Below are 26333 nucleotides of genomic sequence, written 5' to 3' on the forward strand. Positions count from 1 at the left end.
AACTGCCACCCTGCTTTCCAAAGTGGTTGCACAAGTTTGCATTCCCACCAGCAATGGATGAGTGTACCCCTTTCTCCACAACCTCTCCAGCAAAGGCTACTGATGACTTTTTCAAATACTTATTCTCTCTCTCTCTCTCTTTCTCTCTCTCTCTCTCTCTCCCTCTCTCTCTCTCTCTCTCTCTCTCGCTCTGTGTGTGTGTGTGTGTGTGTGTGTGTGTGTGTGTGTGCAGCCACAAGCCAAAGCATTGTCAGAAGACAACTTGTGAGAGTTAGCTGGTTCTCCCCTACCACCTGTGGGTTCTGGGAATGATGAAACTCAAGTTATCCACCTTGCAGCTGGTGCTTTTACCCACGGATGATGCATCTCTATAACCCTAAAGCAGATCATTCTTTCTTGGGAGCCTCTGTTCTGTGCACTTGGGAACATTTAATAACATCACTAACCTCTACCCTAGACACCAGGAGCCAGAGTGTATATATAGTGTGTACCTTCACACATACACACACACTCCTAAAAATTGTGGAGGTCACAATGTCTCCAGAAATGACCATGTGTTTCCTGAGGGACAAAATGTCTAGACCCACTAGCCTAGACAAACGGGCTGCTAACATCAAAGAGCTCCCAAGGAAGGCCAAGTCCAACAATGCTTATGGTTGGCTCTGACCTTGCAAAGTTTGTTCCTTTGTGTCATGTTGTTCCTCTTACTTTGCATTTATCATGGTGTCTAGATGTAGCTTCCCCGTCAATAGCCCAGCCTTGGAACAGCGCTTTGCCTGTATGGGTGGCAGGGAATTTGATTACGGTACCTGCCACCCCCACCCAACAACTCTCAGTCCGTGATTGGCAGGAGTTGGTATATAAATACCCCAGCTGCAGGATAACCTGAGAGCTTTTGTTTTATACTGCTTCCCAAGCTTTCCCTGTGGGATTAGGCTCTAGCCACACATAATGATACCCAACCCACTCTTGATTTCTTGGCACCTATCCATGTCTGCCATATGGTGGGTGCTGATCAAATCTTTCTCAGGTATAGAATAAATAGATCCAATCTGAAAGGCTCCTTCCAGCTAGGTCAACAAATGACCTGAGGTCCAGAGATGGAAAGTGATTTGCTCAAAGACACACAGCAGGTCACTGGCAGAGCTCAAAATAGAATTCAGCTCTCCTGTGACTGAGAAAAGGGCTAAAGCTTTCTGGAGGACACCGCTTGGGGACAGTTGCAGAAGGTATGGATTTCAAGTCTATTGAGAAACCAGGGCATTAAACAATCCAATCTTTTCTCCAACGTCAGGATGTAGCTCAATTAACTCTTAGCCTCAGAAATCCCCATACTGTCTACCCCAGTTACGAGTCATTGATTCTTGGGGCTGCACCATCGCTGCATGAGTCTCCATCATTGCGGCTCGGAGGGCATCCCGTCTCTGCTTATCTGCTCACCTCCTCAAGCCCAGACCCCTTCAAGGCAAAGGACCACATGTGCTGAGGTGCCCTACTGCTCATTCCCACCATTTAGCCCAGAGCCTGGCACTGGGTAAGGATTCAGTGTCTGTAGACCGAATGACAATACATGAACTACAGCCCAGTTTCTCCATGCTGCGAGAATTATAGGCATCTTGGTGTTCTTACAAGTTAACCTTTGCTTCTGAAATCATCAGTTCATCACCTCCCTAACACATAATTTCAGAGATCACGAAGGTGCTTAAAAAAAAATAGAGGGCTGGAGACATGGCTCAGCAGTTAAAGACTAGGCTCACAATAACAAAAATAGAGTGGGAAAAAAAAACCAGGCGCCAAGAAAACAAAGCATACAGCTTCTTGACAATGACTACACTCTGTACCCTCCACACCTCATTTCGTTTATGCTTATATCAGGCCTTGAAGGGGAAAGTTACTATTAGCCTTAATGTATGGTTAAAATGCCCAGATCCGGGAGAGAACCGTGCGTGGCCCGAGCTCATTCAGTAACAAGGCCTGATGCCAGAATAGGAATCAAGACAGGCTGACTTTGCAGCCAGAGCTCTTAACCAGTTGTAAGCAGTATCTGTCTTTGAGGAGTTTGCAATTAAATGCGACTGTGTGAGGACGCTTGACTATTGGCTAATGTAACTAGCCTCCCTGGTCTGCGGTTTGGTATAGCGCAGGGACCACATCCCTCTCATCTTTGTTTTCTTCCTGCCCGGTTATATGCCTACCAAACATTAAATAATAAATAAGGTTACAGAACTCTTGACATGGACCCCTAAAAGTAAGTTGAGATCAAAGAAGTCAGATCAGTGAGAGCTAGGGCCAGCCTGTCCACCAGCCATCTACCGCTGAGATTCTCGCCATAGGTATGACTGACGTGTATCTGATACCAAACACCTTTTCTGAACAGACCATGCTGAGCCCTGGGTGAGCCATGACGCACGCACCTGTGGGAGAAGTCCGGGCTCTTGAGACTCCATGATACACTCAACTGCCCTTGCTCACCACAGCCAGGACTTGAATAAAATCACTTCCTCCACAGAAATCTCCCTAGCGCATCTCCCCCTGTCTCTTTGGGTTTAAAGAGATCGTGTTGAAGAGGAAACAGGTCCAAAGCCCCCCAGGTGTTTCATTCAGGGTCAAAGGCTGAACATGAGTGCAGGTACCTCACTTTTGTCCTTTGCTCCCCACCCCCTCTGGGGTTCCTCACACCAGAAGTGGGTGCTGCCCACGCATCTCCTGGTTCTTACATTCACTGAGTTCCTCAGAAGCCCAAACTGGCCCAGAGGCAGACCTCAAAGATGCAGAGGATGGAGTAGGTCGGTTCTCCATGCTGACAGTCTCTCCTAGGGGAGTACGAAAATGTTTGTCAAGTTCCTGCCAAAAATACACGACTCTCTTCTAGGTAGCAGGGCACCCCGTGGTTAAGTCCTGGTGCCTTCTGCCAAGATCCAGGTGGCTCTTCGGCTCTGTCTCACAGAAGACCTTGGTGAGCCTTGTGAGCAAGCAGGCAAGTTCACTAACATACCACTTAGTGTCTCCACATTCATGATAGCCAGCGCGTCTTACAGAGGTGGCCGCCAGTCTATACTTGACCACAGTATAAGACAACCCCTTTTAGGGTTTCCATGTACTGTCTCAAACCAGATTTGCCCCTTGTTTGGGACCCCACTGGAGCTGGTGCCTCAGAGTTTTTAGACTTAGCCTGCTGCAACTTAACAATGTACTGTCTTTTCTCTCAGACAGCTTCCTCTTCTCTCTGCCCTGGAGTGGGAATTTTTGAGGACTGATCGCTGGTGATGCTTACATGTAAACCTGTAACACATAACACAGTGCGCGTTCAGCAGGTGCTCAGTCTATGATCGATGAACGAAACTACAATTGCTCCGATAAATCTGAGTCGAGGCAATAAAATGCGCTTTCCTTTGCATGTGAAGAGGCAAGGATTTATTGAATCTGGCGCCACGAAGAGTACAGGGATATAAAAGTGAACAGGAGTCATACAGCCTGTTTCTGGCACAGTTAACAGCCTAAATAGGGGCAAGGGGCATCAGACAAGTGAACAGATGTGCGGCACCTGGCACCACCAACGATGCAAAGAAGCACAGAGGAGAACATTTGCTCCACTTGGAGGAGTTTCTCCTTGGTGGTGGGCAGGTTATCCTGTGCATCTGTTGTCTCCCTCCTGGTCCTCCCTCCGGCCAATCGTGTCCAGTTGCAGGTGGGGTCACCTAGGTATAGAGATGAAGCCAGGAGACACAGTTTCTCATCACCAGAATAAAGCGGGCCCAGCCAGCGACCAAGATAGGACCTATCACCCAGAAAGGTCTGTAAATTCAATCCAGAGTAGGACTTCTTCGGATAGCAGACTTGAAATGCCCTAAAACACTGGGGCCTAAGGATGAACAGTCTTTGTACAGCACAAAGATACTGGATAAGGAAAGCCAAAGAAGTGTTTCGGTTGACAACCCATAAGCCTAGCTGCCGAGTCGGAGGAAAACTTTAATAGGTCTGTTAAGCTCCTCTCAAATCTCTACAGGCATCATCGGGGCCCTTAAGGGTACCCACAGACTAGCAGAGGCCAGTGCTTGCCACACCGGGACAGCTGGGTGGCTGAGGGGCAGAATACAAGGCAGTAGCGTAAAGCAAACAAACGGTACCCTTTCACATTTTAGAGCTAGGTGGAACCCAACGGACAGAGCTGTAGTGTCCCTACCGAAACACACAGGAGCGCTGCCAGGGCTGGCTACCAACACCATCTTGGCTCCTTCTTATCCCAAACCCATTACATTAAGTTCTAACCTGACCCTGACCCCACACCACCTGCATCCCTTAAGCCTCTGACCACCTTTCTCCTTCTAAAGCATGTGTCCCATCCCCGCTGCACCCCGCCCCTCCCTTTTAAAGCAGAGCCTGAGGAGTCCGGGTGTTTTCTGGTTGCCCGGCCGATCACTCCCACACTCTGATCTATGGGTTGTTTTGATTTCCTCCTTTGAACTCTTCCCATCCCACTCCAGCGGCAGACAGAGATACTGAATTAAGCCACAGACAAGTTGGAGACAATGAGCGCCAGGGGGGCCCCTCCCTCAGCCACCCCCACCCCCTGGCCTCCGCTCTCCTCTCCTCGAAATCTGCAGACATCTGCAGCTGGAGCCCAGCGCTGGAGTCGCTGGAGTCGTAAAGAAGAGCTGGCAGGAGGGTGAGGAACAGCCCTGGGTCCTCCGAGCAAGAGCAAGCGCCTGGCATTATGAACCTCCAGCGGAGAGGCGCTCACCCATTTGCAAGGATGGAGCTTTTGTTTTTCGCCCCTCAGCAGAGGTGCCTGGGCCATGTTGAAGATTTAACCAAATTATAATGAATGATCCTCAGCAGCGCTGTGCCCCTAATTAGAACAAGTCGCACAGACATATTGTCTCCCTGATTTCCTCTGTTCCATTTCTCGCCCTCTCTTTCTCTGCTCGGGACACATGGGCCCCATTAAACATTTTAGTATTTAATGTGGTTCCCTTAAATTACTTCTCAAGTTTTCGAGTTCCATTTAGAATTGGATTTTACTCTTTGACTGTGTTTTTTATTTGGGGCTTTGTATATTTCATAACCGCTCTTTTTCTCCACCTAGTGGAGACTGTGAATACCACTTAGCGGCACCCAGGGTGGAGGATGGGGCAACCACCCCATCAGCCAACTGCGAGGTGGTCCCTGGGACCCTGCATCAATGGAAGCAGTCCATTGCACTTTTCTACCATAAGAAAGAACCTAAAGGCAACATCATGCCTTGGCCTGTGACATCATCTCTTCTAGGTATACCTTAATTTGTAACAAAAAAAGAAGGGGGGAAGATGACCTTTCAACTTCTTCCTAGAGGTCTGTATAGAAAAGCCCATATTTAAATTCCCTTGAGAAGATCTTGGGCTCAACACAGACTGCCTGTGGGGGGAAAAAAAGGAAGGAAGGAAGGAAGGAAGGGAGGGAGGGAGGGAGGGAGGGAGGGAGGGAGGGAGGGAGGGAGGGAGGGAAAAAGGAACTTCCTCCCTCATCAAAGCAGAGTTTTCTGAATGTATTGTTCAGACATACATGAAACTACATATCCACAACCACACCTAGATAAAGGCTCTATAGGGAGAACAATGAACAGTTTGTAGAATAAGATGCTATCAACTGTAGCCATGGTATATCTTCATGAAGATGGGGTCAACATTTAGACCCTTGAACGAGAATATCCTGCATGAAGTCTGTGACTTGGAAGGACTTCTAAGCATCTCTGGTCTTTCTTGTCACCTCATACATTGAGTGCATACATGAACATAGACGTTCATGCGGTACCTGCATTCAAGCACACCTGGACTTCCCAAGGCTGTCTATAGCATCTCAGAGCACTCCGGGACACAGAGCACATGGAGGAATCATGAAGACAGACTCCCTAAGAAGCTACCTGTGTGACTCCAGGAAAAACAGCCAGTCACTCTGACATCTTATCCAGTCAATAACTATTGCCAGGTAGGGCCGGGCATACTTTAGTAGGCCATCTTATGCTACGCTTTAGTTTCTCCATCATTTCAAACAATTCCCTCACTGTGGTGTAGAAATATGGTTCGCCTCACCAACAAACTCATGAGTTTGAAGGTTGCAAACCTCTCAGTGAGCTGATCTCCTACATGTGAAAGGAAGAGATAGAGAGAGTGAAAGAGAGAGAGAGAGAGAGAGAGAGAGAGAGAGAGAGAGAGAGAGAGAGTGAGAGTTGCAAGTGGTGATCATGGCTGAAACGTCCGCTATTGTAATGTTTAGAATGGTTTCCTTTATATGGATGTCTATCGGTCTCTCTATGACCTCTGCTATGAACTCTCCATCCAAACTTTGGGACATCTACTCCTTCATCACCTGAGTTTTCATCTAGCAATACATCAAGCGGAAGCAAGGAAGGACCCATTAGCACTCTGCCAGAAACCTCCCTCAAGGTGGGCAACCCTTGTCATGCATGGTGCAGCAATCACTGGGTACCACACAGGAGACTCTCTCTGACTGTCCCTCAGCCTCCCCACCTGCTTCTTCCTTCCTGGTCCTCATCCTGCCTTGTGTCGGAGGAGCCTGCCTATCTGGGTCCTCCTGCATGCTTCTCATTTACACCTGCGTCCTGTATCTACCTGATCCTCCTCCACTTCTCCACGTGTCCCCAGGAAGCAGGCTCCAAGTTTGCTCACCCAGAGTGTCAGACTCCAGTTCCCAGCCAAGCCCTTGGCCCAGACCGATGTGTGACTTCCCTCGCCACCACTCTGCCCCAGATCAACACATGGGCTGGGACATCCATCCAATACTCAACACTCAGGATTCAGCTGTTGAGCCAGCTGCAAATACACCAAACCCCCGCTCTCGTCCAACCCACATTTCACCATCTTAGCCACAAGGAAACCATGAAAGAAACCGTTAGCCCTAGGCTGAAATCAAGACCTGCGATGTTTATGCCATTCACCTGATCCACAAGCGTGGTAACCTTGCCAAGTGAGGAAGTGATGTCGGTTTGGAGTCACGTGAGTCTGTGAAGTCATTTTGTTTTCAACTGACCACGGCATTCCTTCCTAGACACTCACTCGCCATCTGCTTCTTCATCCCCCCCACTTCCCTTTGTCACGAATCCACCTTCAAACATGTCATCATCTGCAGTTTCCAGAAACTGTTTTTTGCCTTGTCTAAAACTCAGATAATAACCTGTGCCTGGTGCCTGAATCTGGCTCCAGTTTTTAATTCTCTACAATTAGACGAAAGTTCCTGATCCCACTGGAAAGTTCTTTCCACACCATCAGGTATGATTCATCGGTTCAATTACCCAGACCCACTCACACCTTGTTCTTGCCCCCTCCCTATCTGATCTTATCTGCCTTAAGCTGTGAGCCATTCAAGGCATTGTGGACTACTGGGTGGCTCAACGAGCTTAAACAGCAAAGAAAATTGATAAACTCACAAAACAAGAAGCGGTAGGTACCGGGGGTTCCAAGTCGGTTACATCAATGGGCAGATTATGTCTTTGAGGATGTCTCTAACCCTTTGCTCTCAATCTTAGGCTGTCCATTGAACTCCCCCATGGCCTCAAATGATGTTTGCACCTCCAGCTGTGCTGTGCAAACCCAGCCAGGTCCAACAGTAAAAGGATTACTGGTTTCATACACCCCTGCTTAGAAACAAAGAAAGATATGTTTTCAGAACCCCTCGCAGACTGATCCTCACATCTTACTAGTGCAAAGTCAGTCTCATCCTATCTTTAAGGTAGTGATGACAATGGAACCCCAAAGAGGGTTTTAGACTCCTGCTCTGTATAGTTCAAAGAATGATCTATGATAGCCATACTTTCTGTTTTGAATGAGTTTGTCAAGTATATAGCAAACCAAAGTAAAAGAATAAATAGCAAGAGACAGATGGTAGAGAGAAAGAGGATAGGTAGGTAGGTAGATAGATAGATAGATAGATAGATAGATAGATAGATAGATAGATAGACAGATGACAGACAGAAAGGCAGGCAGGCAGATAAAATATCCATCAGAAATAAACTGGTACATTGAGGCTGTCAACTGAAGTTTCTGATTGAGCTATCTTTCCATGGGGGAGCATCCTCATGGATGAACTCCTGACTTCTCCACTGTAGGCACTCTTATATGGTGGTATAACTTAAACATTAGCACTCTGTTGGAAATGGCTCACCTTCTAGCTATTCTCAAAGACACACGGTTTTCACTGGGTCGTTCTGTACTCCTTTCCCTGTCAAAGAGTTGGGAGGAGGGGCAGCCCACCATTAAACAAGGTATCTTGGAGGACACTTTGAGACAAACACCCTTGGGTCTGGAAAGGGACGGGCAACCCAGGCTCTAGGGCCAGCTTCTGAGTGAGCTCCAACAGCACGTGACAGTTTACCCAACAATGAACACTACAGCAGGCATACTGCAGAGATAGTGGAGGGTGTTGGCCATCTTCCAACAGAAAGAGAAGCAGCCACCTCAGAGGGTCCCAGTCCTGCGTCCCTCCAGGCTGGGCTTTCCTGCACATTCTTTATTCTTCCGCCTCTAGTTTGACATCTTTACTCTGTTTCCAACTCTTTTTTTCTGTCTTCATCTTTTGTATCTAACTCGCTTCCTCCTTCCCAAGCATCTTCTGTCGACACAGCTCTCACTAGACACAGGCCACAGAGACTTTTGGTTATGGCCGGAAACACATGTTCACCTCATGGTTCTCCCTATTCCAATATGAGTCTGTTCTGAGTCTCAGCCTTGTCGCTGTCCCCAAAGATCCACTCTCCTCTTCGGTGCTCGCCCTCAGAACCCCACCAAGTCACAGATGCTTTTAAAGTTCAGGCTCACTATAGAGCAGCCTGCGTGACGTGACGTGACATGACGTGACTCTAATCATTCCAACACATGGGTTCACACACTTTCCTCCCCATTGAGAGCAGCCCAGACTGTGGTTTTATGATGTCTTTGCCATTGATAGTCTAGAAGATGTCTCTATTAATGTTTTTACTGTGTTGTCATTCCAGAAATGGTACTTCCTTTGTGAATCTTCGCACCCCACCCTGACCCCTCCCTCCATCCGTAGGAGAATATGATCCAGGCTGGGTCAGCCACAGTCTGCCACCCTTTTGAAATCATGGTTACAACAGGAGGGCATGACACACACACATACATACAAAGCCAAGAAGAGATTTGGGACAGATGGGAAAATAGAAACTGAGAAAGATAAGGGGTGTTTTCTACTGCCTGGAAAGCTGAGATGATCCAAAGCTGATACTGCAGGCTGTCTTCATTCCCACCTATTGGCAGATGCCAGTTTGTAGAACCGAAGAGTGAGGGTAGCAGAGCTAAAAGGAGCCCAGGTGGCGTTGTCTTCGCGCATCGCTAGAGCCATCACCTGAAGCTAATTATTGAAGACCATCCAAGAGCTAGCTCAGGCCCTGCCTTCGCTTGTCATTGAAAGTGCTCCGACTAGCAGGCTTATCCACATCCCCATCTGCACTGTCACAACCTCCGCTGTGGCAGTTTCTTCCCCCACAATAGTCCCTTAACCCCCATAGGAAGAGCTCATCCCTGAATATACGCAAAGAACAATCCTCTGACTTTCATTCTGAGGACAGGGTCTCACCATATAACCCCGGATAACCCAGAACTCACTATATAGATCAGGCTGACCTCAAACTCACGGAGCTCCCCCTGCCTCTGCCTCCTGAGAGTGGCAGGGGTTAAAGGCATGTGCCACCATGCCCAGAACAGGTGGTTACTTTTGCTAATCATCGTAATTGGCATTGTGTTGCATAGGGACATTTTCATAGACGTAGAGATTGAATGCTGAGCGTGTTCACCTCCGTCATCCTCTTCCCCCTTTGAGCTCTCCCCACTCCTGTTATTTTTCATTCCCCTCGACAGCTTCACATCTTCCGTGTCATATACATACATGATTTTATGTAGCTATATAAAACCAGGAACCGCATATGTGAGGAAACATGGTATTCATCTTTCTGAGACTGGCTCAGGGAACTTAATATTATTGTCTCCGGTTGTATCCATTTCCCTGCAGATGACATAACTTCACCCTTTATGGGTGAAAACATTTCTACTGTGTAGCTACCACATTTCCTCCGCCAAGTGATTTTACTGCTATTCATGAACGCCTGCACTGCAGATTTCCTGGCTGTGGACTCTCTAGTTTCCACCTGTTTGGCTTGGAAAAATCATTTGACCTATCCTTACCAACAATGTGAGAAAAAAAATGGTTTATGTCTTTAATAGTATGTCTTAATATTTATGTTTTTTAAGGTCATAGTAAATATTCAGTGATACAGCGCATGCAAAGTGCTTTGGTGGTGCCTACCAATTAAAAATACAATGAGGATTATTACCGTTTCTTTTTTTTAATCACTCAGATGGCCTACTGTGCCATCTCAGACTGATGAATGTTCATGCTTCATGACTACGGATCGGTGACTCCTGCCCGCTTTTATTAGAACTCTCCATCCTTTAAGTAAACCGTACTTGTCAGACGTGTAGCTTCCTGCTAGACATCAAGACTCAGATCACAGCCTCTCCCAACTAAATTTATGGTTCATCTTCTTTCCTTACTCCATGCAGATTCCCTAGCGCTGTGGCTTCTCTATAACCTTAGCCTAAAAGCTTAGAGCTAAGCTTCTGCGCAAGCACTCTACACTCATCTTCGGACTCTTTTGCCCTTCTTATCTTGTTTCTTTACCCCCACCATGTTGTTCCATAAAGCCAAATTCATATCCTTGGTTTTTGCAAGGAAATGCATAAGATCTTTCTTTCTTTCTTTTTTGAGACAGGGTTTCTCTGTAGCTTTGGAGCCTGTCCTGGAACTAACTCTTGTAGACCAGGCTGGCCTCGAACTCACAAAGATCTGCCTGCCTCTGTCTCCCGAGTGCTGGAATTAAAGGCGTGCGCCACCACCGCCCGGCTGATGAGATGTTTCTAAGCACAGCAGACACACTACTTCAAGGGAACAGAAGGCATCCCTGTTTTCGGAAGCCCTCATGCACCTGCCGTACATGTTTGCCTTTGGCTTCCCTCTACCTCTCTGCAACCTGACTAGATTAGGAATAACCTAAGGGACCCAGCTCTGGGCCTGTCTGTGAGAGTGTTTTCAGAGAGGATTAACTGAGAAGGGGAAATGCACCCCAAACACAGGCAACGTAGTGCCATGGACCGAAGGTCCCAGGCTGGATAAAATGGAGGAAGGCCGCTTCTGAGTAGCTGAATTCATCTCTCTCTCTGCTTCCTAACTATTACTGCTGTGTGATCAGCTGTCTACTGTTACCACAGCTAAAGCCCCTCTCGCCACCCTACTGATGTCATGTGAGCCAGGAATAAATGCTTCATCCTTCCTTGAGCCGTGTCTGTCGGATATTCAATCACAATAAAAAGGTCACCAACACACTAGTTATTATACCACACACGCACATATATACATATATACATATATATATATGTGATATATATATATATATATCATATATATGATATAACAGATGTTGGTAGAAAGACAATTTAAAGCCAAACTCAGGTTAGAAACATATGTCATCATGATAGAGAATAAAATCTTGTTAAAATTTAAAAAACAAAAAAATACCAAAGGTGTGTCACCAGGTCAAGAAAAAGACATTATTAGACTGGAAAAAATAAATCAAAAGTCTTACATAGAAGAAGAAAGACCCAACCTTTTATACAGCTACAGGAGAGCAGTATCGAGAGGTCCAAAGTTCCTTACCAAATCCTCTCTGTCTGCAGCTACAGTGAATTCTAATTGGTTCACCGTGGATAGCACGGCTGTTCTATGTAAGGAATGTAGACCAGGCCCAGTATCTCATGATGGACTGTAGGTCTATGTAGAACATTTCTACAATTTGTTTCTTTCCCCCAGGTCACCCTCGTTGACTGCACTAAACTCTCGAACAACTTAGCAAAGCCCGAGTTGGCATCTAAGTTGTGTCTATTACAAGGCATTTGGACGTGCATCCAGGATGCCCTTGGGTCCCATGGGGAGTTTATTTTTCATTGGGAGATGTTGACAGAGACCCCGAAACATTACTCAGCTACAGGAACAAGGACTTCGGCAGAAGAACGGGGACTAAGCAAAACCAGATGCACACAGGAAGGGTGGTTCTGCGTGTAGCCCAGTGCCTGCCTCTTGGACTTGCTTCCTGGCCAGCCGCCTTTGTGGGCTCATGCCTGAATATTAAGAAATGACAAGCTATGAGTAAAAATTAAACACAATTAATGTTGCTGAAATTCTGTGTGAAATCATGCCTCATGGCCCAGAGTATGACAAAAGTTGGTCTCCCTCCCAGCTGGTATTGCAGCAGATCACAGGATTTTATGCACCCAGAGACATGAGTCCATGGTAGTTTGCGGTAGCAACCTTGAGATGGTATTTAATGACCCTTGACTCCTGGCACTCACCTCTTAAGGGGTCCCCTCTTACCTTGTATCAGAGTCAATCAGTATGACCTGTAGGAGGCGATGGAAGTTACAGGTATGTCATTTCCAAGACAACGAAACAGCATGGTGGGTTCTTCTTTTCTGTGTGTCTGAATCACCCAGTCCGAGAAGGCTGGCTTCCATCTTAGGAAGCCTCGCAAAGAGGTCCCTGTGGTCAGGCTCTGAGACCTCCAGCCAGCAGTCCTGGAGGAAGTGAGGCCTCCAGCCAGTAACCTTACGAATGAGCTCTCCTGGGGTACCAGCATCTTGATAGTCACTTCAGGAGACAGCCTGAGGTAGAGCCATTCGGCTAAGTCATTTCCAGACTGCTGCCTGGACTGGCTGGTTTTATGCATCAACTTGACACAAGCTAGAGTCATCAGGGAGGAAGGAGCCTCAGTTGAGGAAATGCCTCCATGAGATCCAGATGTAAGGCATTTTCTCAATTAGCAATCAACGGGGAGGGCCCAGCCCATGGTGGGCGGTGCCATCCCTGGGCTGATAGTCCTGGGTACTATAAGAAAGGAGGTCGAGCAAGCCATGGGGAGCAAGCCCATAAGCAGCTCTCCTCTATGGCCTCTGCATCAGCTCCTGCCTCCAGGTTTCTGCCCTGCTTGAGTTCCTGTCTGATGTGGGAGTGTCATATATCAATCTGTTGATTTCATTAGCTAAGCAATAAAGAAACTGCTAGGCCCATTGGATAGGCCCACCCTTAGGTGGGTGGAGTAAACAGAACAGAATGCTGGGAGGAAGAGGAAGTGAGGTCAGACTCGACAGCTCTCCTCTCGGGAGAGACGCCATGCTACCTGCTCCAGGGAAGACGCACACTATGAAGCTCCGACCCAGGATGGACTTAGGCTAGAATCTTCCCGGTAAGCGCACCTAGGGGCGCTACACAGATGATTAGAAATGGGCTAAATTAAGATGTGAGAATTAGCCTAGAAGAGGCTAGATAGGAATGGGCCAAAGCAGTGTTTAAAAGAATACAGTTTCCGTGTAATTATTTCGGGTAAAGCTAGCCGGGCAGGCGGCTGGGGGGTTTGGGGACGCAGCACCGCCGCCGTTCATATTACTACAAATGAAGCCCAGAAGTGTGGCTAACTGAGTCCACAGAAAGCCTGAGAAAGCTTGGAAAAGAATAGAGTAAAGCATGTTTCTTATGGCAATTTCTTGGGTCTACTCTGCTTGCCAGAGGCAAGCAAGTGCTCTCATATAAGAGAGGCTTCCTGACTCAGCTTCAGCTGCAAAGCCTGCAGCTCATTAAGAGGTCCTGCCACGAAACACTTAAATGGTGTTGACGAAAAGCTGAACACATGCTTCGGTTCAGCCGTAGCAGGAAAAAAGCTGCACCGTTTAAAAATGCCGGCTTTCTGGGAGGGCCGGCTACCGAGAGAGGACTTGAGTGTTGTCTGTTGTAGCTCGCTGGCTGGCAGGGACCTTGAAACGCCAGTTGTGGCTATAAACATGGCTACAGCCAGTACCTCAGCCATGAGGCTGGAAAGCTAAGGATCCAGCCGTCAAAGCCACGCCTTTAGTCCTACTGAGATTGCTTGGTAAATTAAAGGCTCTTGTGGTCAGAGAAAGAGAGATATACAGTAAAGAGAGATTCAAAGACAGAGAAAATTTCTGAATGGTTTAAAGTGTGTTAAAAATATATGTAAGCTGAAAGTTGAAGTTCTTAAACCAAAAACAAAAAAAGGAAGAGAGTTGTTGTGTGTACACACCTTTAATCCCAACACTTGGGAGGCAGAGGGAGATAGACCTCTGTGACTTCAAGGTGTGGTAGCACACGCCTTTAATCCCAGTGCCTAAAAGGCAGAGACAAACAGATCTCTGTGAGTTCAAGGTGTAGTAGCAAACACCTTTAATCCCAATGCCTGGGAGGCAGAGACAGGCGGATCTCTGTGAGTTCAAAGAGAGCCTGGTCTACAGGGTTATTCCAGGTCAAAGATATACATTCAAAAAGCAAAAAGTTAACCTAGGCATGTCACAGCTTAGATTCTTAAGCGTCTAGTGATTTAAAGGCGTAAATCAAAAGTGCTCCTGGATAGTAAAAAATTGCAGATTCACAATAGGACAGATTCAGACCACTAAATGAATCACACTGTTGGATGAATGTACGTTGGCTTGGGAGAGAGAAGAAAAAGAATATAGAGAATAAAGTTAATGATTTAAAAAGAAAAAAGTAAGAGTAAAGTCTTTAAAGAGACAGAGTACAGATAGTTAAGAGATTAAAAGAAATAAAGAAAAATAAGCTACGTAAAAAATGGAAAATTCACAGAGAGTCTGGATTATGTACATTGTGTTTTCTTTAAAATTTTTGACTGTAAAGGAGCTAAGTACAGACAGACATTTCATTACATGGGCTGCCAAGCTAAACCAGAATGGATATAAGGGTATTACGATTTCAGAATTTGGGTCTAAGGATATGATGCTTTGGAGAGAGTCTTATTTTGTTTTCACAGAGGATGAGACCCTGTTCATTTCTTCTATTCCGATTTGGTATGATGGACCACGTCCTCCTGAAGGGTTGCTGTGAACATCTTCAGAAAATTGCTTCGCTCAACTGCCAACTGAGATGAAACTAGCACACAGGTTATACCATGAAAGACCTAATTAACGACGCCCCCATTCAGCAGGAAGCAGTTTGGAGAGAAAAAACTGCGCCCATGTTCCCAAAATATTGTTTATAAATGTTCTTTTACATTTAAAGGGGGGTATGATATAGGTATGAATAATTTGCATTAGTATAGATTTTGCTTTATTGATAGAGATTTAAGGTCAATTTTGTTATATGTATAAGTGTTTCTGATTTTGATTAAGGTATTGTGATTGTGTAGTTCATTTAAATACGTACTGTATAATTAAGAAATATAGGTTGTTAATGGATAATCATCGATAACAGTAAAGCTTGTAGTCATGTTAGTTAGATTTTCTAGATATATAGAGATATATTTTAGATAGACATTCTTCATGTCTTTCAAAGATTACAGAATAGGACATTTAATGTTTTAATAACTGAGGACTTTTCATGACAATGAGACACTCTGCTCCTGGCAGCACCAATCTACTTCAAGAGGAAGATGGGCATCGAAGAGGATCCTTATGGAGTTTGATAGCCATTTGGGCAAGAAACTGCTCTTGCCTGGACTATTGCATAAACTGGACACAGAGAACCCACAGAGAGAGGACTACTGAACTTGCCTAAGGTGAGATGATCTTTCGGGGTTCCTGATTCATGAAAGAGTCTGCGAGACATTCTGCAGGACACAACAGATAGTGACTGAACTGACTTTGAATTTTCCTGCTTTATGGAAATGTCTGCTGGATACCATGGGCCTAAAGGCTGAAGATGGATGCCCCAACGGTACAGAGGAACTTTGGGTGACTGTCCAGGCAGCGAGATGTCTCTGTCATTTCTAGAGTTTTAAAAGTTACTTTTTTCTTGTTTGCTTATGTAGTATTGTATCTTTCTGGAGTCTTTGATGGAGTTAAGAATAGTTAGTTATAGTTATAGTTTCCCTTAGTTATGATAAAGATTATTGTAATTTTTACTTGATAACTGTTTTGTTATATGTAATTTTGCTATGTTAAGGTTAAAGCCTTCCTTTTTTTGTTTAAACAGAAAAAGGGGAAGTGATGTGGGAGTGTCATATTCAATCTGTTGATTTCATTAGCTAAGCAATAAAGAAACTGCTAGGCCCATTGGATAGGCCCACCCTTAGGTGGGTGGAGTAAACAGAACAGAATGCCGGGAGGAAGAGGAAGTGAGGTCAGACTCGACAGCTCTCCTCTCGGGAGAGACGCCATGCTACCTGCTCCAGGGAAGACGCACACTATGAAGCTCCGACCCAGGATGGACTTAGGCTAGAATCTTCCCGGTAAGCGCACCTAGGGGCGCTACACAGATGATTAGAAATGGGCTAAATTAATATGTGAGAATTAGCCTAGAAGAGGCCAGATAGGAAGGGGCCAAAGCAGTGTTTAAATGAATACAGTTTCCGTGTAATTATTTCGGGGCATAAGCTAGCCGAGCCGGCGGCTGGGGTGTTGGGGGACGCAGCCCCGCCGCCGCCCCATATTACTACACCTGTCCTGACTGCCTTCAGTGGACTTCCTTCCTGACCATACTTCATGTGGAACTCTAAACTAAAAAAGAAAAAAAAAACTTTCCTCCCCAACTTGTTTTTTGGTCATGGTGTTCATCACAGCAATAGAAATCCTAAGACACTAGCTCTTAGTAGCTGCTTATAATAAAATCCAAAAAAGAAATTATTTTAGGGCATGGGGAGATGGTTCCATGGATAAACTACTTATGCAATCATGAAGACCTGAGTTCAGATCCCCAGCACCCAAATAAAAGCTGAGCGAGTGGTACCCATCTGTAACCCCAGAACTGAAGAGAGGAGGGAAAAGGTAGAGTCTAGGGGCTCTAGCCAAGACAGAAAGCTCCAGTTTCAGTGAGAGGTCCTGCCTTAAAAAAATAAAGTGAAGAGACTAAGGGAAGACACCTTGATCTCTGGCTTCCATATGTAGGTTAATGCACACATGTGTACATGCACACAAACACACACACACACGTACACACACACACCATACACACAATAGAAAAAATATCTATTATTTTAGCTGTAAGATTTTGGAGGGTGGATTTGTTATGGACTGGTAGATCTGTATTTGGGTTCTAGAAGCCTTCAAAGCGGAATTTAAACCTTCATTTACATTGTGGGGTTGGCTTTGAAGCCAAGCTGAAGACAGGAGCTTCTGAGGATAGGACTAGTTAAAGCTGTCTTCAACCAAAGCAGCAGCTGTGTGATGGAGGCTGCAGGGAGGAAAGAAGGAAAGTGAGCAGCATCCTTTTGGAAAGGGGAGGGAGGTGTTTGGTACAGTGGAATGATTGACAAGGCCTTCACCTGCAGTCTCTTGGGAAGACGGTGCATCTACCGGGCTGGATTTCACTCCTACACTCTCTAAGCTATATGTTAAAGGTGCCCTGGTATCTTATAAGATGCAAAAGAAGTCAGATCTTCTTAAAGGAACTGGGAAATCGAGGGAAGCTGGAGCTTGATCATCTTGAGGTTTTTCCTCTCCTCACAATGGCACCCGACATAGCTATAACAGCTTTTATACAATGGTCAGTTTTAGAGTGGCCCGCGGTAATGTGCCCAGAGCATGAAGCCAGTGGATTTAAAATCCTGTACTATACTCGCAGAAATCTTCAAGTCTAAGGCTATATTTTCTATCAAAAAGAGAGGGAGAAAAGCAAACTTGCCCTTGGAAAAAATATGGGGCCGAGTATGTTGACATAAGTCTTTCATCCCAGCACTAAAGAAGGCAGACCATCCTACCTACACAGTAAGTTCGAGGACAGCCTGCACTTGGGGAGACCCTGTCTCAAACAAACAGAACATGTTTGTAGATTTGGGATGCAGCAAAGTGGCAAAGCATTTGCTTAGCTTATGTGAGGATCTGAGTTCAAGTCTTAGTACGACAGGAAAAAAAAGGTGTGTGTGCCTCTCAAATAAGATCAGTTGCTGGGCGGTGGTGGCACATGCCTTTAATCCCAGCACTAGGGAGCAGAGGCAGGTGAATCTCTGTGAGTTTGAGCCCAGTCTGGTCTACAGAGCAAGTTCCAGGAGAGGTTCCAAAGCTACAGAGAAACTCTATCTCAAAAAAAAAAAAAACAAAAAAAACCAGACATCTTAAGGGTGATTCACACACACAGAGACACGCATGCACACGCAGACACTGCCATTTTAGCAAGTTCTTGGGGGTATGTCTCAAAGGGATGCCTAGTATGACTCTTGTCAAAGAAATGAATCCAGTGGTGAGTCTGGAGAGAGGGTTCAGCAGTTAAAGAGCTTTGGCTGCTTGTCCAGAGGTTCTGAGTTCTAGCCCCAGCAACTACATAGTGGCTCATAATCATCTATAGTGGAATTGCATGCCCTCTTGTGACATAAAGTTGTACATGCAGATAGAACACACACACACACACACACACACACACACACACACACATATATATATATATATATATATATATATATATATATATAATAAGTTTTGAAAGAAAGAGAGAAAAAAGAAATGAATGCAGTGAGGTTCAGAGAAAATCTCCCTGTCACAGGATATTTGATCACACTGTGTGAAGATATGTGTTGCTGTTTTACCTCACTTGCCTAAGGCACCTTCTGATTGGTTTAACAAAGAGCTGAATGACTAATAGGTAGGCAAGAGAGGATATTCAGGACTTGAGGGAGAGAGGGGGAAGAACTCAGGGGAAGACTCATAGAGGGAGATTTACCGGAAGACATGAAGGAAGTGGGAAGTACAGTATGAAGGAGATGTAACGAGCATGTAGCAAAATGTAGATTAATATAAATGGGTTCATTTAAATTATCAGAGCTAGTTGGGAACAAGCCTCAGGTAAGGCCAAGCTTTCGGACTTAATAAGAAGTCTCCATGTCCTGTTATACCTCCCAGGTATTTAAAAAACACTGGCAGTTTAGGCAAAAACTGTACAAAATTCAAAAGACATACGAGCTGGAAAACACAGCTGGAAACGAAAAGACCACATCTTGTGAAAAAGCATGGCTGAGCGGAGGATGGGAATTACATAAGGCACGGCAGAGCCTTGGAGGTTCACTCCCCGTCAGGAAGAAAATCCAGTCCTAGGCAGGCACGAATGCTCATGTATGTGTGTGCAGGCCAGAGAACAACCTCAGGGGTCAACCCCTCGATCGCTGCCCCACCCCTGTTTTCTATTTTGTTTGTTTGGTTGGGTTTTGGGAATTGGGCCGGGAGGGGGGAGGATGCTTAGATAAGGTCTCTCACTAGGACCTTGGGGCTTGCCAATACACCAAGTCCACCGTCCAGTGAACCCCAAGGGTCTCCTTGGCTGCACCTCCCCAGCAGTGAAATTATAGTGTATGCCACTATGCCCAGCTCTGACTTCATATGCAGGTGCTAGGAATCAAAATCAGGTCCTATGCTTGCGTGCCAAGCATGTTAGCAGTGGCGTTATCAGCCGTTCAGCTCTTTATCAGACCAATCGGGTGCCTTAGGCAGGTAAGATGAAACAGATGCAATCTATCTTTACATGATTAAACAAACATCCTTACGTCGTTAAACAAATACAGCATACACAAAAGTAACACACCTTTACACAGTTAGAGAAATATTCTGCAGCATAAACAAATGTTACACATCTTTGCCTAGTTAAAATAATTCCTACAACAACTACACAAGAGGAGCTGAATTTGAAACACCTCGGGCACCTCCTCGACTCCTGACTTAGATTAAATTCTGTGAACACCGTGGTGTAGCGAGTGCAAAGAACAGATTGTGATCGTTTTGCAATAGCCATATGTCTTTCGTGTTCTTCCATTCAATTTTCCTCCCCTCGGACTTATTGACTCATTTTAACAAAGATAGTAAAGCAGAAGCACTGGTGGGTGACTGTGGACAGTAGATCAGGAGACAGCCACAGCCTCCTGCCTGCTCGTTTCTCCTGGGTGGAGCAGGATACAGTGTCATGAGGACCCTGGAGCAGCCGTGGAGATGCAGATGCCGAAGGACTGAGGCACCTTGCCAACATTCGCATAAGTGTTCTGTCTTCAGAGAAGATATTGGAGACAGCGTAGGTGGAGCCTTCAAATTCACCATCATCCAATACCCAGACCACATGCTTGGGAGAGACCCTATTCCATCTGTGTCCCCTCTGACCTCCTTACCCACAGGCACTGGGAGATAGTAAAGGAAGACATCCCCAATCTCTTCTGTGTGAGACACATGTTAGCTATGATGTATGAGGAAAATAAAACCATAATTTCAGACAACTGATACCTACTTAGAGGTTGCTTGTAACTATACAACCCAGTCTTAGCTAATTGAAACATTAGATTTGCTTAGTGTTCAAAACACACAAATAAAGCTGGCGTGATAACACACATCTTTCATTCCAGCACTGGGGAAGCAGAGTCAGGAGGGTCTCTGAATTCCAGGCTAACTTGGTTTATAGAGTGAGTTTTAGGGCAGCCAGGGCTACAGAGAAATCCTGTCTCAGAAAACAAACAAACAACAAAAAAACCACAAATAAAATCTACAGCCAGCCAAGGTTGCTACACAGAGAAACCCTGCCCCCCAACACACACATAAGAAAAAAAAAGCAACAACAAAACACATAGCCAGGAAACTACAATAAAGGGTCAATGTTCCACAGGCTTCTCAGCGAGGCAATAGTAGCCCTGGGCTCCCTTCCTGCTGGAAATGCCCACTACAACCTGGCTCTCCTGCATGTATAGAATAGACTGTTGGGGGAGAGGAAAAGCCATAATTCCCTAAGTAAGTGGTTCTCAAATAAGTAGGAAAAAAAAAAACACCTCCTGAGAATGTTTAGAAACTTTCACATTCCCAGTTCCAGAGATGCAACTTCAGGAAGTCTGAAGAAGATATCTGTGATCTTAATAAGATCACCAAGAGATTCTCACATCACCGGTCTTCAGATAATACTTGGAAAATCTCTGGGCAAATATATAGTGCACCCTACTGATGACATTAACTTCTGTCTTGGTTACTTTTCTACTGTTGTGACAAAACACAATGAGCAAGGAAACTTACAAAATAAATGTAATCAAGGGCTTACTCACAGTGTCAGAGGGTGTGCCCATGACCGTGATGGCGGGGTACACGAAGGAAGACTTCTTCCTAGCTGCTAGAGAGTGGCTGAAAACCTCACCTAATCCACAAGCACAAGGCAGAGAAAGAGAAAGCTATCTTGTAGTAATAGGAGCGGCGGGGCTGCGTCCCCGGCACCCCAGCCGCCTGGCTAGCTTATGCCCCGAAATAACAACACACAAACTGTATTCTTTTAAACACTGCTTGGCCCATTATATATCTAGCCTCTTCTCGGCTAACTCTCACACCTGGACTAGCCCATTTCTAATAATCTGTGTAGCCCACGAGGTGGCTTACTAGGGAGATTCTAGCCTATGTCCATCCTGGGTCGGAGCTTCATCACGTGTGCCTCAGAGAGTAGGGCTATCACGTGTGCCCGGGAGAGGGGAGCATGGCGTCTCTGAGCTCACTTCCTCTTCCTCCCAGCATTCTGTTCTGTTTACTCCTCCCACCTATGTTTTAACCTATGAGGGCCAGCCAAGAAGTTTCTTTATTTTTTAACCAATGACCTTCTTCCATCACTATCTGGGAATGTTTTCTGTCATGAAGCCTATCCTCAAGAGAGCTGTCACAATGGCAGGAACTGGAGAACATGCCCCGTCTGTATAAAATTACGGGGGAATGGAGATGCATAGAAGTTCCCCGTAGAGAAAAGAGATCTAATATCTGTTCCCTTAGGTATTCATGGGGAAGTAAACTTGGACGGTAGCATGGCAGTATAGAAGGCACAGCAGACCTTGGGTTAGTTCAAGCCTTGGTTCTCCCATTCACCTGCTTGAACTTCCAATCCCATGACTGACAGAACTCATACCCACTTATACGCAATCCTAGACAGGAACACAGTATTAGTGAAAAGTGACTAGCATGTCCCAATATAATAATCAGGTTAAATGGTTGGCCAACAGCACACTGCTTACTGAACATCAGGAGGACAGGGACACCTCCAAACCATTCACCCAGAAGTCACTGGGGAAAATGAAGGTGGAGAGATGTCCTAAGGTCGTGCCAAACCTATCTGCAGCTGCCCCAGAGCACAGAATGAGAAGGGCCCATGAAGATCCGGAACCCAGGGAGCCTTGGATCCCTGAGTCCCATCCCTGCACACTAACCCCAGAAAGAAGGCCAGGATCTAGGGCAGGAGCGTGGATGGAGGAAGACAAGTTGGCAGGCACTGGGGACCCATCCCAAACATCCGGAACCCATTGCTCTCTCTCTCGCGCAGGCCATAGGGCTCCAAAGACATGCTGAGCGGAAGACGGCAGGGCTTTGTTTTATTTTTGGATTTTGCCAAATCAAAAGAATTTGGGAAACTGGGAGAGCCAATATGCTGAAATGCAGAGTCTGCCAGGTTGATGTGGGCCTGTTTATAAGTAATTCAATCTGAGGCAGGGAGGAACTGCAAGGCGCATGAGCACAGCAACCACATGCAGGAGACACACACACAAACACACACACTCAATCAGCACCACCGTGATGACAGGAGGCCCATCTCCCCTCACTACTTCCTAAAAGGGTGGCCCAGGCATACGGGCTCCCAGCCAGCATTCATTCATCCACTAGCACCAATGATGAGCTCTGGGGACAACATTGGGATCCCAGCAGTGGCGGTCCCTCCCTTCACAGTCCATCTTTTAGGAGCCTACACTGTGGGAAGAAACCATGGAGGAAGGAGAGCCAGGCTAAGAGGGACAGGCAGCCAGCCCTGGTGGTATCCTCCCTGCCCATCCACCTTCTCCTCACTCTTCTCTTCTTATTTAGTAGCATTAAGGGTCCCTCGATTGTGGAGAGGAGGGACACCTTCCCTGACCCCAAGCACTGTGTCATAGCAGGTCTAAAAGTGAATGTCTACTGGCCCTGCTCAGCAACCAACCTGAGGGTCTCGACATGGGACCCCATGCCATCCCAACAGCCATAAGAACGCTCCTGTCCAGAGCATCTTTTCTACATAAAGGGCAAAGCCATTTCACCCTTCCGGAACCCTTCTACCAAGCAGAAAACAAACAAAAATGGCTGAAGATGTAGCTGCACTTTCACCATCATGAAGCCAACTGCCGGCGAGTCAAAATGCCAAGCTAGAAGTGTGAATTGCCTATTTACTTTTATTATTAAATTATCAGTTCTGCCGCACTAGAGTTGAACTGCCTTCTTCTAGACCCTGGCCAGGTGAGACCCAAAGGAAAGGGGAAAAAAATGAGAGGGATACTATGTGTAAAAACTGCTTTTAATTGGAATTTCCTGCCGCTTGCAGCTGAGTGCATCCCTAACGCGTGAGACAAAAGATGTTGTTGGTTTCATCCGGTGAAAGCCAGCTGCAGGTGACGGAGGATCCCAGCCCCAGGGAGAGTTTACTAAATCATCCCCATTCCCACAGCAGTTTCTTGTTCTTCAATGTAAGCTGATATTAGAATTACATTTGGAGGGGCCGGTAAGATGGACTTGTGTGAGTGTGTGTGTGTGTGTGTGTGTGTGTGTGTGTGTGTGTGTGTGTGTGTGTGTGTGTGTGTGTAGGGAGAGCTGGGAAAGTTGCTATTTAAAAGCTGCTCTTGCTTCATATCTAATAATAAGCCTTCAACATCCTGGAGTTGAATTTAGCCAGTCACTCACCATGTGACACCACATTATGTAACCTACCTGAGCCTCGCTTTGATCCTCAGCGGTAGCCCCTGCTTCCTAGCACTGTTTTGAGGGTTAGATGAAATAATACGTAACCTTAGAATTAAGGCTTAGAAATAGCGGCAGACCCATGGAAATTCCTTAGGAATACTGCTAAGAATCCTGTGGTGCTCGCCCTCTCTTCACATTTTAATAAAGTTTTCAATCGTTTTTTAAGCTTCCACTGCATTCATTGCAGCTGATATTGTGTTGCATCAGGGCATTTTCATGCATGCTGTTTTGACATCTCTGAAATCACAGTGTCTTTCAGAGAACTGTATGTGCTGTAGAAGAAAAGAAGCCTTTTGTCCTTGGTGAGATTTTTTTTTTTAAATCAATGTCGTGTGCAGTTATTGTTGAAAGAGCCTTCCTTGCTGACAGAAAATCACTTGAATAGTCTCCCAGGGGATAAAGGTACACAAAACAGGTAGACACCTCTCTTGCCAGGGAAGGGTGTTTTGAAGGCTTAAGAAAAGCTACCCTTCCCAGCGGCAGCCTTTTTTAGAATTCAAAAGGTCTTGGGGAAGCCTGGGCAAATTTGTGCAGGGAATCACCAGATCTGAATAAAGATAAATGTTTCTCTCAAAGACTTTACCTTTTCAGAAACATTTTAGGTTCACAACAAAATTGAGAGGAGGCTACAGATGTTCCCATCTTCCCATCGCTCATGGGCAGAGCCTCCCACATCCCTATCATAGTAGAACCTTTATGGCAATCAGTGGACCCACAGTGACTCCTCCGCCATCTCCCAGGGTCCCCTGAGTACTTCAGTCATAGCTCTTGCTGCTGGGTGTTCTAAGAATGTGATCTGTGTGTGACAGCCTGAAGCCACCACTAGATGAACAGGCTCCCTGCCTTAAGAATCTTCGGTGACCTGGTCATGGTGTGGCACTCGGGTAGCAGAAGCAAGTGGATCTCTGAGTTTGAGACCAGCCTGGTCTACATAGTTCCAGGACAAATAGAGTTTGAGATCCTACTCAAACAAACAAGAAAACAAATCCGCTGCAGGCTACCTCTTTCTCCTCCACTCCCTGCTAACCCTGTCACTTGCTTACTTCCTTACTGTGGAGATCTCTCTCTACAGTCTTCTTTTCCAGAACATCAGGTGGTCAGAATCACTCAGTACCTGTTTTTCCCTCAGGTCTATGTGTTTTATTTTTCTTATGTCAACACCGTGCATTTTTGGAAGACCCTAAGTAATTTGTTCAGGGGTCTGGGCTATCGTTTCTTCATCCTCTCACCTTCTGAAGGAGAGTTGGTTAGCCCTAGATCTGAGAAATCAAAAACAAAGCTGATGTCTTACAACTGTGCTCAGGAGTCTTGTTTTGGGGAGTTTGGAGGAAGAGGGGGAGAGGAGAGAGAGAGACAGAGAGAATATAAGTCTCCAACGTCTTTGTGATTCCTGGCTCACATAGTAAAAGTATGGGCAATGGTTTTACAGGTCAGCTTACCACAATTTATAATCACGTGAGCAGGGAGCATCACTTGAGGAATTGCTGGTCTAATAATTGATGTGAGAAGACCCATCCTAAATGTGGTGGCATCTCCTAAAGCAGCCCAGAGAAGGAAAAAAAAAAAAGCATACAAGGAAAAATATGCACCTTTTGTTCAGTTGACCCTCCCTCTTTCCTCCTCTCATTTACCCCGCTGCTTCTTCCTTAGGTGCTATTAACCCGTGTGCTCAGGCTTCCAAAGCTGACTGAGGACCAGTAGCAGCACTCTACTGGGAACCCTCCAGGTCTTCAACACCAACCGGGACTGCAGAGGCACCTAGTTCCAGAGACTGAGCAACTACTAGGTTCTCAGCCCCTCATGGATGAAGCCGCTGTTGTACTATTTTGACATAGGCTAATTTAATAAGTTCTCTTTTTTTCCACTCTAACAGTCCTGTCCCTGTAGAGAACCCTGACAAACATATTTGAAAAAAGCCATGCTCTCATCCAGTGTGGCTTCTTTTACTTCGTGTTCCCACCAGTCGTGGATGGGCGTTCCTGTTGCTCCATATGCTAATCACCCTTTGGTGGTGTCACCCGGTGTTCTGGATGCGGGTCATTCTGATAGGTATGTGGTAGGGCTCACTGCCAGACTCGTCGGCATTTCCTACCTAAGAGCAGCTGACAGAGAGCATTTCCCATCCCGGTCAGCCATCTGTGCACCTTCTTTGCTGAGGTGTCTGTTAAAGTTTTTGGCCCATTTTTTGGAATCAGGTTGTTTGTTTTCTTACTGCTGAGTCTAAGAGTTCTCTGTGTATTTTGGATGACAGTCTGATGACGTGGCTTCTGCAAACATTTCCGTGCCGTCTGTGACTTGTCTTCTCCTCCTCTGGACATTGTCTTTCACAAATCACAAGTTTCTCGTTTAATGAAAGCCAGCTTACCCCTTAATTCTCCCATAGACAACGCTGTTGTGCTATATCTAAAGAACTATCAAGGTCACAGGATTTTTCTTCTCTGTTATTGTCCAGGCACTTTGTAGTTTTGTGGTTTATTATGGAAACTATGGCCCTTTCATAGCTAATGCTTGTGAAGAGTATATACTCTGTGTTTAAATTCTTTGCTGATGTAGGGGGATTAT

The sequence above is a fragment of the Microtus pennsylvanicus genome, chromosome 11 (genome assembly GCF_037038515.1).
Source record: "Microtus pennsylvanicus isolate mMicPen1 chromosome 11, mMicPen1.hap1, whole genome shotgun sequence".
Classification (NCBI taxonomy): Eukaryota; Metazoa; Chordata; class Mammalia; order Rodentia; family Cricetidae; genus Microtus; species Microtus pennsylvanicus.